Source organism: Apteryx mantelli, chromosome 9 (genome assembly GCF_036417845.1).
Source record: "Apteryx mantelli isolate bAptMan1 chromosome 9, bAptMan1.hap1, whole genome shotgun sequence".
In the NCBI taxonomy this organism is placed as follows: Eukaryota; Metazoa; Chordata; class Aves; order Apterygiformes; family Apterygidae; genus Apteryx; species Apteryx mantelli.
The window spans coordinates 2090892-2103392 of record NC_089986.1 but is presented as its reverse complement, the minus strand read 5'-3'; positions in this window follow the sequence as shown (position 1 = coordinate 2103392).

The following is a 12501-nucleotide window of genomic DNA, read 5'->3' as shown; positions in this document are numbered from 1 at the left end:
CACAGGATATTTGTAATTCACAATTTACTCACGATACCGTGAATAAAATAAAAGTGAATTTATTCACAGTTGCTGTGGCAGGTGCTTTAGCTATCTCCTCTTTGCAGAATTAATTTCATTGCAAAAGAATTTTCATTTCATTTTCTGGTGGTAACAAGCAACGGAGTCCCCAGCTGTACGAGTTGGAACAGCAGGCTCCAAGCACAGGGCTGTCACAGGGGATTAGTCATGTCCGTAGCCACAGGAAAACTGTGGAGAAGAACAAATCTCACATCCTACAGTTTACAGGCTCTTCTCACAGTCTATGATTTTCTTCTCTACAGAATACAAAATTACATAAAAATATAAGCTTCCTGACCCTTTGCTGATAGCCTTTCCTACCAGACGCGAGAGGAGAGGCTGTGATTTTGCTACGCAAGGTGTGCAGAAAGCCCTCGCTAGCCAAACAAGCCAACCGTCGGCAAATGGGCGAAGGCCACTTCCCATTTCCTTCCGCAAGGCTGGAGGGAGGCGGAAGGCTCGGCCGCTGGCCGGCCCCGGCCATGCACGCAGCCCAGGTGCGGAGGTGCGGGCCGCGGGAGGTCGGGAGCGCCGGGCCCCACCAGGCCAGCCACGCTGGAATTTGTCCTGTCATCTTTGCACTCTTCCTTCCTACCGTTCCTCTGCAGGAGGCAATTTTCCTGATCCTTCTTATCCAAGTTGGACGTAGCCAACATGTGGGTGGCAGCATGCCAAGCAGCAGAAACCCTTGCTAAATAGCACGTTTTACTTGCTTAGCTGGGATTAGTGCCTGCAGAGCAAGAGCACTATCACGCTGCCGTTTGCTCGTTGTGCAATACGCCTTTGAGTGCACGCTACCGTATCTTAGCAGATACTGTTCACAGTATAGTATCTTTAAGTACAATACTGGCACAGTCACAGACTGAGGATCAACACTTCCTACTGGGGATACAAACCACATTCTCCACCCTAGGACTAAAGGCACATTAAATATTTATATTGCTGTCACGCCCAGAGGCCCCATCAGGATTAAGGTCCACAGTGCCTGGTACTCTAAAAGCACATGATAAGAGCTGGTCCCTACTCCAAAAGAAAGCAGCCCTAGCCCGGCTCTGCCATGTGCCTCGAGGCGCCGGTGCACCTGAGCTGTCTCGCCATGCCTATTTCATAAAGAGCCACCAGGCGAGTTGTCAGTGGTACTAAAGGGTGGAGGGCTTGTTTTCATGCTAACTACCAGGTGTTTTACAGCCGAGGGTCCTCCACCAACAGTGACTGACTTCGGAAGGATGCACCATCCCTGAAGAGGGCAGGATGGGGGTGAACTGAGCTGGAAAGAGCAAACAAAACAGCACCGGTGATGCTCTTCTGCACTGAAAAGTAGCTCTCCGTGAAACATGCTCTTCCCCATTAGAGGAAGAGGATTTCCAGTAGCTGAAAGCACAGTCCTCGACCAGAGGAGTGCCGCGCTCAACCTTCTTCCCAGCTGTCTGGGGCAAGTGACTCGGCATCTCCCTTGTGCAATCCCTTAGCTATTAAATACTGCCGCTGGCGCTAGCGCGGCCGGGGAGGTGAGACGCTCTCGGGCGGGTGGCCTGCGCGCGGGGGCCCGCGTGCTCCCCGCGGGGCATCGCCTTCGCCCCGGGTTTCGCAACCGGCGGAGGCCCCCGCGGCGCGAGGGCAGGAAGCAGAAGCGGTGCCTGGAGGTGACTAAGCGCAGGCTGGGGCCCAGGCGAGAGCAGCGGTTGCTGGTCAGAGCAGCCTGAGCCAACAGCGGAAAAGCCCGGGAAGCAGGCAACTTTGAGGAGAGCTGCAGGGCAGTGTTCACGGCGGTGGCACCAGCAGGACTCGTCTCCTGATACGAGTCTGCCTAGGGCCTCGCTAGCGAACGACACCTGGTCCCTCAGCAGCCCGAGAAGGTCCGCAGCATCCCTAACCGCCGTCGCCGTCCGCGCCTGGGAGATCGGCGGCCGCCTTCCTCTCGCTCCCACCGCGCCTGCTGTGACCCAAGCAAGCGGCTCCAGCAGGATGCTCCCCCCTCGCCTCCCGTGGGAGCCGCGGCCGCGCGGCCCCAGGGAGCCCCGCGGACGAGGCGGCGGGCGCAGCTCGGAGGCACGGCTCTCGGAGGAGAGCTGCCGGCGTGAGCCGGGCTACGTGAGCCGGCCAGCAAAACCCCGTCCAAGCGGGCTGCGGAGGGAAGCTCGGAGCACGAGCTCATCCACCGGAAACCGACCTTTGGCTGGGGAGCCGCGGGGAAGGTCAGTGCGGCGCTCCGAAGGATGGGGAGCCTCCTGCCAAACCTCGTGGGCGTAAATCCAGCACGGCAGCTGCCGCCGCCGCCGCCGCGTCTGCTGCCCTAATTGCACCAAATTGCCGGGAGCCGTGCTTTGCCGGGAGCCCTGCCCGGCCGAAGCCGACTGCGCAGAGCGACGGCCCCCTCGCCGCGCGCCCTGCTGCTGCGCCTTCCCGGCACCGGGCTCGCTGCCCCCTTCCCCGGGAACGTCCAAGTGCCCGGGAGCTGCCATTTTGTTTATTTTAAGGATGGCAATGACTAACATTTAGGTATTGCCTTACACAGCTCTGGAAATAGCAGTTAGAAAATGGTTGCACGTAATCCTCGCCGCGTCATACCTTCCTGGCTGAGAGGAAGAGCCCAGGCACGGTAGCAACGGGACATGAGTGTTTTGGAAATTAACTCCTGATCCAGAGAGCAGCACAATCGCAAGTTATTTATACAGAGTCTTTTTCCTTGACAGATCCACGAACTGCCCAAAAAGTGGATTAACAGAAGGATTCCCATCCCAGTGTCTCCGGACACTCTGGATCCTGCAGCTGATTTCAGCCCACTTGATTACAACCTCCTGGCCTAATAATAAATGCAGGATCGGTAAGAGATAATTCTACCAAAGCGTTAAAAGCAATTAGTCACGGGGCAATAATCATTCGTGTTTCCAAACACCTAAAGGCCCCTGCAGAACTACTGCCTTTTGCAAGTTCTCCTTTATAGGAATCGGAAAGTAGGCCATTCCCCGATTTCTTCAAAACCGCCATTTCCCAGCTGGGCGTATCAGCAGTGAGGGAAGCAGGGACAAACGCGGTCCCTCATTTCCAGTTAAGCCCATTATGTTCTATGGCATTACATAACATGTGAGGAAACCCGCGCTGCTGGTCTGGCGTGCCGTTGTTGCAAAAGGAAATTAAAACCAATGCAGATTTATGAAAGAAAGCCCAGTTTTGGCACCAGGCATGGGTTTCCTGGCTGACTGCTAATACCAAAGTGCAGATAGTCTATTTTATGTTAGCAAAGGGGAATCCCAGCAATTCGTGCCACGGTGCTAAAATGCAGCATTCCAAAAATAGCATGGAAAAGCTGGATTAAAAACAACGGTAACAACGAAAAACCAAACCTTGCCTTTTTGTTTGTTTGTTTGCTTTTTTGAAAATAAGAATGTTAAATTGAACTGCCAGAGCTGAATTCAGAAGGGCCAGGCCGGAAAGCCCCACTCAGGCCGGCGGCCGCCCCCTCCCCGGGCGGTTGCTGCCCCCCGTCCTTGCCGCACGGCTGGTCTCCAGCGGCGGGGAGCGAGCGCGGGCGCGGGAGTGCCGACGGGCAGCCGCCGGCCTGAGGATGAGGAGTAAAGACAACAGCGCGCACCCCTTCCTCGCCGCGTCCGAGCCCGCGCTCGGTGTGGGGCTGTTTGCAGGAAGAAGGGCGAATTACGCCCGGCGTGGCGGTGAGCCCGGTTCAGCGCGTCCGCCCCCAGCCCAGGCCGGGCGGCGGGGCCGAACCTGTGCGACAGCCCGCGCCGCTCCGTGCCACCACGGACCGGCCCATGGGCAGGGAACGGCAGAGTCGGGCCGAAGGATTTGCGGTCACTGACAGCGCTTAAATATGAGGGTAACCTGTTTGAAATAAGTAGACGGCTTTATGTGGCTACACAGCGTGCACGGTAAGACGGGGAAGAGAAACGGCATCCTTCCTGAACCTGCCTTCCTCTCGCGCTTACGTCCCCTCCGACGCACGGGGAGAAGAAATGGGGAAGGATCGTTCCTTGCGGAGGGCCCTTCGGATACCACGGGGAGACCGCACGTGGAAACACATCCAGCGTTACCCCATCCTAACGTGGGAAAAATCCCTAGGCCAGAGAAACGATGTCAGAGGCTGTGGGTTTCTCATGGTTGTCTTAAACGCACAGCGTCCTTACGAACAGCAGCTCGCTTTGCTCTGGGACGGAGCAGGGCTGGGGACACGCGGGATTGTCCCGGGGGATGAGCAGTCCTGGCACCGCTGCTGTCCCAAGGAGATCCTCTGCGCCTTCTCCTGTGCTGGGACTCCCTTTGCAAACCCCTCATCTTTGGCAGGTTGAGAAAGCAAAGTTTATGAGAATTTCTAGTGTTTTCCCCTTGGAAACCGAGTTTCTCAGGGAATTATACTGCCTAAGTGGAAGAGGTCAGGACCAGGCAGTGGGATATTTATACAGCTGGCTGATCAGATTGCTTTTGTATAGTTTTTCCAGAGGTCTCGTTATAGTTATGCATGGACCTACCAATTCATTCTCAAACCTGACTCATTATAATTCATTAAGTAAGCACATCGGTATGGCAATATCCAGGAGTGCTTTTCCCTATTTTTTAGCATTCTTGCTAATCCATAAAACCTGGCAGCTCAGAATTAAAACCACAGTCAGAAAGAGCTAACAAAGTCCTCCTGTAAGGGTCTGTTCTCCTCGGGGTGAATATATACAGCTCCCATTAATGCTAATTGGCCTTACAGAGGTACAGCAAAAGGAAAAGGTACCCCAGAAGACAGGAAAAAAATACTTATTTGTGCAGAAGCTAATGATCAACATTATCAGCTGTTCAACAGCTGGGATTTGCTGAGAGCCATATTTAATACAATAGCTACAGCTGCCTTTGCTTTACCCACCTTGCCCCTCAAAAGCCACAGGATACTTTGCAGAGGAAAAGATTGCCAAATAAACTCAGTCACATTATTCATGCTATAACAGCGCACAATTTAAAACAAAAAGGAAAACAAAACCGGTACGGGAGCCTTGTATCAGGAGAGCACCTAGCGTCTGTTTAACTTCATTCATATACTTGAATTGTATGGAAACCTGTAAGATTTAAATACATTTCTGACTTGGCCCTACATGAGAATTGTGAAACCAGTAAAAAAATCTCACTTGGTGATGCAGGAAGCTGCTGGTGATGGGAGTCTTGCAGCCTTTGCACCCATCAGTTTGCATGCGGGCTGAGACGGCCGGATCGGGGCCGGGGCTGCTCCAGGGAAATGGAGAGATGTCAAGAGCTATCAGACAGGCTCTCCACGGATCTGGCACAGGGATACGTTTCCCCCAGGCCCTTGCAGCCTTGTGCCTTCGCAGGCTTTTCCAGCCTCCCTTTCCCACTTAAAAGGGCCAGATCCCAGGATTCCCACTTTTGATTTTCACCCGTTTACTTCAGTGCTGGAGGAGCTCTAACCAGTGCCTGCCAGAGCAGGCTGGAGCAGCTTCAGCGCTCCTAGAAGGCGACTGCAGCTGAACCAAGCTGCCGGCTGAAATTCGATCACATAACTACTCAGGTAAAGTATTTCGATAACCAGAACCAATAACTGCAAACGGTCTGTGAAGCGACAAAGACGAGTCTTTCTGGAATAAGTCTCATGAGAAGGGAAGTAAAAACGTGGACTGAGAAGTTTCACTTCAGTTCCGGTTAAGAAGTCACCTTCTTCAGGTGACACTCGGCCAAGAGGGACGGATCTCACCGCACGCTGAGAGGGCAATGTTCTTCTGCTCATTTGCCGTGAAAGGAGCACGAGAAACATTTGGGAAGGAGCCAAAATGTCTTTGATCTATAGGGGCCAAGACAGCGTGGTATCTCACTAGAAACCCCGTGTACAAGCTGCTCCGTGTTAACAGAATACAATGCAGATGCTACCTATTGAAATACTAAATCCCTTGGATATAATCCAACGTGCTATCACGAATGCAGACTCTGCACTCGCTTTGAACTCCTCTCGTTAACACAACAGCCAGATTTGTCTCCTGAAGCTGTACAAGCGTAACTCAGACGGCAACAGTTCTGCGCTTACTGCCCAGCCAGGCCACCCGGCCCCGCAGCCGCCGGCTGAAGCTCCTGCTAAAGCAAACCTGTAGTTGTGACACAGGCAAAACCAGTCTGAGGCATTAAAAATCCACTTATGCAAAATTCACAGCAAAATTTCATTCCTAGATAGTGCGCTATTTAAAATAAATCAAGGTTTTTGTTGTTATCGTTGAAACCACACAGCAACAAGCGGCATTTCACTAACACGACTGAATTCTGTTCCTGTCTTCTCATCCCAGCAGCCTCTCCTGAAGGACGCCAGCAGTGGACATGGCTCTGAGCTGCCACGCATCAGACTCATAGAGGACGCTGTTAAAATTCGCTATCGTTAAAAGGGCCAAGCGGTTCGGAGGTGCCCTGAGAAGCCGGTGAGGTTTCTGAGCGCCGGCAGAGGGGCTGCCTGCCCGCTGCCTGCCCGCTGCGGGCGCGCGGCGAGGCCCGTCACCCTCGCACGCACCTTGCTCCCCCAGCCGCTTGCTTCACTCGCTCCTGTGAGGCAGAATCCGCGTTTTGCCACACTGGCCCATGTAGTGCACGAAATTTAATAATGAATTAGTATTTCTGGAGAAGAGGCGATCTCTAGCGAAGTGGTAATTCTGGCAATTTTTGAGGGAGACAGAGACCAGGGCGAGGGAAGAAGGTCTATTGCAAGTCGACGGAGAGACCAATTGCTTCCCCTCCCATCCCTGCAAGGAGGGTGCCAGGCCCACGTACATACATCTGTGGTCCTGGGCGCCGTCCAGCTGCGTTTTGGAGAAGGCAGGAAATTGATGCCACGGGGCAAATATTCGTTCCTCCCATCTTCCCTCCCGGGGCAAGCTCTGCGGCTCTGCTCTGGCTAGACTTGCTTCCTGCCGAATGCTGTTGCTTGCCTCAGCATCGCACGCGGCCAGGAGCTCTGATTCAGCTTAGAGCACAGCAGAAATGACTAAAACATGTGCAAGTGGGGAAAAACAAACAAAAAAAGCCCACCAGATGTTCGCAACACAAACCTAAAGGACACAAAACTCACAGGAGAAGCTGATGCTTGTGTTTCACTTCCAAGCCAGGCCAGAGGAGCTGCCAAACTTGTCACCGGAGCAGGAGCGTGGTGCTTTGATGCCCCATCCCATCAGAGCCAGGAAGACACACGACTGAGCTCGGCACACTTGCACCCTAGAGCTGTCCGACGTAGGGAGACGCTGGAGGCGATGGGAACTTCAGGCGTTCGTGGCATCGGGAAGACCCCCCCTTTATTACTCCCGATTCGTCCTTCAGGTGACGTGCCAGAGCAGGTTCGCCAGGAACTCTGTGCTCCCGGCTGCGGGACCGACTAACTGGCTCTGCAGGAGACCTCAGCTTCACCGGCCCTAGCCCTAGCTTATGCCTCATCACCGTCCTGCCCTCCCTAGGCTTTGCATTTAGTGTTGGCGCTAATCTCCCCTCTTATGCTCCGACCAGCAGGCCACGTTTCCTAAGAAGGGAAGTTAACGGATAGGAAGGACCTACTGCGGGACTGGTGAATCTCGTCGTGCGTACTTAAGGGTTAAGCAATCAGTGAAAACCATTTATTGAGAGCCCTAGCAAGCTTTTGATACAGCCCCTCAGGAGAAGCTCTCAGTAAAACACACAGTCTGCAGGGGAGAGGTGAAACGTGGCTGTGAAATAACTGCTCCGTGCAGGAGAGCGCAGGCCAGCGAGAGAGAGGAGAAACGGCCAGGTACCGCCCTGGGAGGAGCAGCCGGGCTAAGGACGGCGCTTCCTCGCGTTTTTGTTAATGCTTGACCTAGAAGACGCAGCCAAGAGCAAGGCAGCAAAATCAGTCTGCACCACCAGAGGTTTGGAGAACGGCAGGGTCGTGGCGGGGCGACTAACCGAGCGACGCGGCGGCACGTGCCACGCGGCGAAGGCAGGCGAGGCGCTGCCTATCGGCAGGAACAATCTGAACAGCTCACACGCTGACTTCTGGCTGTCGTAACAGCCCCTGGGAGAGGAACAGAGACATCTGGGCAGGGCGGATGAACTCCGCGCGGTATCTAGCAAGCCTGAAGTAAGAGCCTTGGCTCGGGCTCTTGGAGTCCCTTGCTGCTGCCAATAATTAAGTTTGTTTGCATTCTGGCCCCAACAGCTAGGAGAATTTGGGGCCAAATTCCTCCTCGATCTAATTCTATGAATTGCACACACAACCCGGACCCTGTAGACATTAAGACAAAAACCACCAGCAGGAACTTAGCAGCACCGGGATCACAGCGCACCCCCGGCAGCAGGGAGGACTCCCCGGTGGCAGTGCCCAGCGGGAGGGACGCAACCGTCCCCTCCGCAGCGGAGCTCCCCAGCGGGGGCTCAGCGGGTCACCACTGCACGCGGGGTCTAACGCTGCTCACCCACGAACCAGCGGCCGAGAAGAGCCAAACCTGGGATGGTGCTAAAAACTCTTCCCGAAGGAAGACTAATACTGATGCTGGTGCTTTACCTTCCCTCGGTCTGCGCAGAAACTGCCTCCTTGGGGCTGCTCGCAGTAGCCAGCTGCTCTGCTGCGGGATGCGCAAGTGCCAGGGGACGCGTTTGCTGGGCCAGCGAGCGCTGTTTGCATCCAGCGCTTTGTCAGCATCAGCTACCGAATCCAGCATCAGCGTAATGGCATTAGACCGCGTTGCTTTCAAGAAGCGCGTTACTATTTGTGCACAGATAGATTCAGCCTGTTCTCTGAGAAGGACAAATGAAAAGCAGAAACAAAAGATGTTCAAAAAAAGGCACTGAAAGGAGTCAGAGTTTGGAAAGATTATGTATATGCGAAGGGGAAAAACAGGCAAGCTGCTTTCTGCATATCGCACAGGGCTCAGCTAGCACAACGTGTCTCTGGGCGGCTGGAACAGCCGAGCTGAGCCGAGCTGGTGTATCTTTTGCTTACATGCAGCCACTGCGATTACTGAGACGAGTTTGCACCGTGTGTTTCTCAGGCCTAGACGCACCCCTTTTTAAAAACAAAGATATATAAATCCCCGGTGAACCGCATTTCGCAACCCTCGCCGAGCGCCCGCAGGACGGCAGCCTATCTTGCAAACCTCCCCCGTTGAACCGAGCGCGGGGAGAGGAGCGCTCCGAGGGGGAAGCACGGGCAGCCGCCGCCGTCACACCGGAAGGCAAGACCTCCCCAGCCGGGCTGGAGAAGTCGCGCCGTCCCGGACTTGTGTGTCCTGTACCCAGGCAGCAGATAACGGGGGAACGGCCGTTCCCAGCCCCACTGTGTTTCCCAGAAGCATGGCCGCTTACCTGCAGTTTAATAACGAGGAAAAGCAACCCTCTGTCTTCAGACTTCTTTTCCCTCCTGCTACTCGGATGCGCAAGCAGCCCCTGGCAAAGCCGCTCGCTGCCCCCTGCCCCGCGCGGCGCCCCGTGCCCGAGCACGGCCCTCCCGCGCGTTCGCGAGAATCTCCCGGGCTGCATAAACACCACTCGGTGACGGAGCAAGAGATCTCCCGTTGCCGTAAAGAGGAAGATTTCACAGCCCCAGCGGTAAATTAAACCCGCGCCCTACAAGCGCTCGCTTACAAGGAAATCCTTTACGAGAGCGGCGTGACAACAAGAACTAGCCTCCTTTGGCTGGATCGCGGCCAAGGCAGAGAGAGGTCAGACGGGGCAGGGAGCAACCGTGGAAGGTTAAGCGAAGTTCACTAGATGGCTCTGTGCAGATTTGGCCGTCTCAGCATTTTAGGGCTTATGTTAAAAATCTGAAGCGATGAAAACCAAGCAGGAACGTTTGGTAGGTACAGCTGGTCACCATTACGAAAGCCGATTGCCAAGAGTGCTGTTCTCTTGCCTGCTCCAAGGAGTGAATGCCTTGTAACGTTCAACTGATGTTATAAACGAGCCAGCAAGCCACGCTGCAACGCATGGCGTGGTCTTAATACAAAACAATATTTGTCATTTAACTGGTATGCTGCTTGCAATAATTATTCATTTTTGTGTATTAGAAAAGCTAAAGGCCTCCAGAATGTTGTAAAAAATGTGGACTCCTATAAACACTTCTGCAATTTTATTGAATATTTCTAAAATCTGTTTCACATGCTTAATGCTCTGGCAATGGAAACCGCGGAGGAGTGAGAGAGAAAGTACCTGATGCATCTCAGTCAGCAGGAGTTCTCTGACTTCAACAGATCACAACCAAAGATTATCTGGAAAAGGCATCAGTGAGCATACTGGCCTCACACTTATCGGGGGAAAATTAAAGCCAGTCAGTCTGACTAAGCAAAAGTTGAGTTCATGGGAAATAAACACGGACTTTGATTCCATAGTGGTATTTACTGAAAATTTCCTTACCGAGTCCTTCATGCAGCTTGGCATGACAGGCGTTCTAGAAAGGTATTTTCAGTAAGAAGCTGTTCTGTTGGGCAAGAGTATGAACTCTTGCACAAAATTTAGTTGCTTAAGATTTTTCTGAAAAAGGTCCTAGTTCTTGTACATCTCTACACGGTTTGTCTTGGCATGCGAAACAAAAGAAAACCTGTAAGTGTGTAGTATCGGAATATCATTGCATTTAAATATCAGGGTTTACTTCTTCCATGAAGAAAAGAACATAAAATGCCTTACAAATGTAGGCCCGATTCACAACATTATCACAGTTGTTTAAATTCTTACCCTGCATCCCAGCTCCTAAAATAAATCAGCACGACAGAAGATGGCCCAGGCTATCCTTACACAAAGTAGCTGTAGAACTGAAGATCCCAAATTTGGAGAATGTGGGGGATTTTGAGGCTAGACCTAGAGCTGAATGTCTCCCTTCATATAGGGACTTCAGACGTACGGTTCTAGATTCTAGGCAGCTCTTCGCTTTAGTGGCTGGATATGAATTCAAGGGATCCGGATCGTGGCTAATATCCCCTAACCGCCCGCCGCGGCAGCGCGGGCACCTCTCCCAAGACGTGGCGCAGTAATTCGCAAGACACAGCAGCACAGGACCGGAAGGCAAGAGCAGCGAGGGCTGAAAGCCCGGGGCCCTCCAGCGGGGCAGAGCCCCCAGCAAGGAGGTTTTGCAGCTTCTCCGCCGTGCCTTAGCACGAGTGTTTTTGGTAGAGCAGCGGCTCAGGACGCAGTGAGAACCTCACCCCCTGCATTACGAGCCCTCTCTCCGTGCTCCTTTGGAGATATCCTTTCTTAGTGCTGATAAAAATGCTGCTGCTGCTTTTCTTAGGGCTCTGATAGGATCGGTCGACACCTGAAGCACTCTGGCTGCAGGTAACAAACACTGAAGAATGATATAGTGCAATATTCTGGCCAAGAATTTTTCCACTGTGTTTATTACAAAGTCTTATTTTCAGTGGCCTACTATTTATATGGATGAGCCTGAAACTCGGCACACAGGGTCTGTTAAGGTGTACAGTTATTCGCATTAGTATCATTTTGCAGTGACTTTAGTTTAGCAAAGCTATTTTTGGCAGGCATGAATCCTTCTTGCTATCAGTAGTGTCAGTACATTACATTATCTATTTTTTGGCATGAGACTCATTCTAAGCTCTCATATCTAAATATGCCCACATAAATATGTGCCACATGCCCCGTTACTATTCCTCCAGGCTGTTTCCTAGGACATTTTACTAAACATACAAATTCCTGCAAGAGGACAATAGCTCCAGAATGGCTGTTTATAGCAGGTATTGGAACTGCTCCCTTCTCTGCGGTTTCAGGGTCTTTTTATATCAGTTGACTGAAGGCAAATAAATATTGCCTAGGAGAGAGCAAATTCCAGGTGCTCCTTGTTAGTCTCTGCACCAAGACTGTCCTTTCTAAAAGGAAAGGGGCAATAATTTCACAACAGCCACCTCTAACTAGGGACTTTATTCACGTGTTTCTCTTCCAGACCTAAACACTTAGAGCTGAATTCTTCAAAGTACTGAGCATCCACAGCCCCCAAAGGAGCAGGACAGTCCACTGATGAGGCCGCTCGTTTGGAAACTCACTGTTGTGCTGTGCCCACGGGGAGGACCACGAAAGAAGAGGATTCGCTACTAGGGAGCAGTAGCAGGGAGATGGGCTCCCTGCTCCTAGTTCAAATTTCTTATTTCTCCACGAGAGTCAGTACTTAAGATTGCTCCTGCACTGTGCAGCCACCACCAAGCCCAACCACAGCTCTGTCAACTTTTCATGGCTGGCCTCAAGGGATTCGGTAAACCTACTAGCCTGTTTTTCAAGATTTTGTGTAGCTTCTCAGCTATACTGTGTTTGGAAGTCTGTTAACCGGCACCTTCTCCCAACCCAGGCTCAAAATACAAAGCAGGTTCAGGGCAGCCCACACAGCATTGCTGGACTGTAATGTTTTTATCAAGGCATTTAGGTAAGATGCTAGTAAGCATCTGCAAGACGTCCCCTTGTGAAGTGCACCATTTGGGGGACTATAGCAAATCTCCTTTGCTCAGGTCT